This window comes from Buceros rhinoceros, unplaced genomic scaffold (assembly GCF_000710305.1).
Source record: "Buceros rhinoceros silvestris isolate BGI_N320 unplaced genomic scaffold, ASM71030v1 scaffold31953, whole genome shotgun sequence".
NCBI lineage: Eukaryota > Metazoa > Chordata > Aves > Bucerotiformes > Bucerotidae > Buceros > Buceros rhinoceros.
Genome location: NW_010402349.1, coordinates 5534 through 6167, shown reverse-complemented (window position 1 = coordinate 6167; position 634 = coordinate 5534).

Sequence of the window (634 nt, the reverse complement as noted above, 5' to 3'; positions counted from 1 at the left end):
CCCCGGCGGGGGGCCCGCGGGGGGAAAAGGCTCCTTGGGGTGTCTGCAGGGAGCAAATCCTGGCCTTGGGAAGGCCCCAAAGGATAAAGTGCCTTTCAACACCCTAACGAACACGTCAGCATCACCCGTTACGAACAGCGTTATACTCTAATGCAGACCTAGTACAGACAACAGCTGGTAACATAGTGCCGTGGAGAGCGTATATAAATAGAGACTCACAAAAATACTGTTTTGGTCTTTTTGTTGTTTGTTCTTGTTTTTTTTTTTTTTTCCTTTTTTTCCTTGTCTTTCTCCAGTAGGGTTGTAAGGGCAGGAGAGCCGAGCCCAGGCTGGCAGGACCGGGAGCTGCCCTCCTTGGGGGAGCCCGCAGGACCAGGCGCTTCCTAACTCAGCATTAGGTGTTCAGTGATTCGCTTCACTGTTCCAGTATTTTACGAGAAAACAAAAAAAAAAAACCAACCCAAAACAAAAAACCCCCGAAGGTACTGAGCAAATATCACTGTGCAAAGTTTGCTAAGGAACTTTTCTATTCTGTAAACCAGGTTATGCAGGTTATGCTTCCAGCCACTGCCCGGGGTGGGTCGTATCGGCCAACCGGGCTCTGGACGGGACCAGAGGCCGCTGGCGCTCGCGG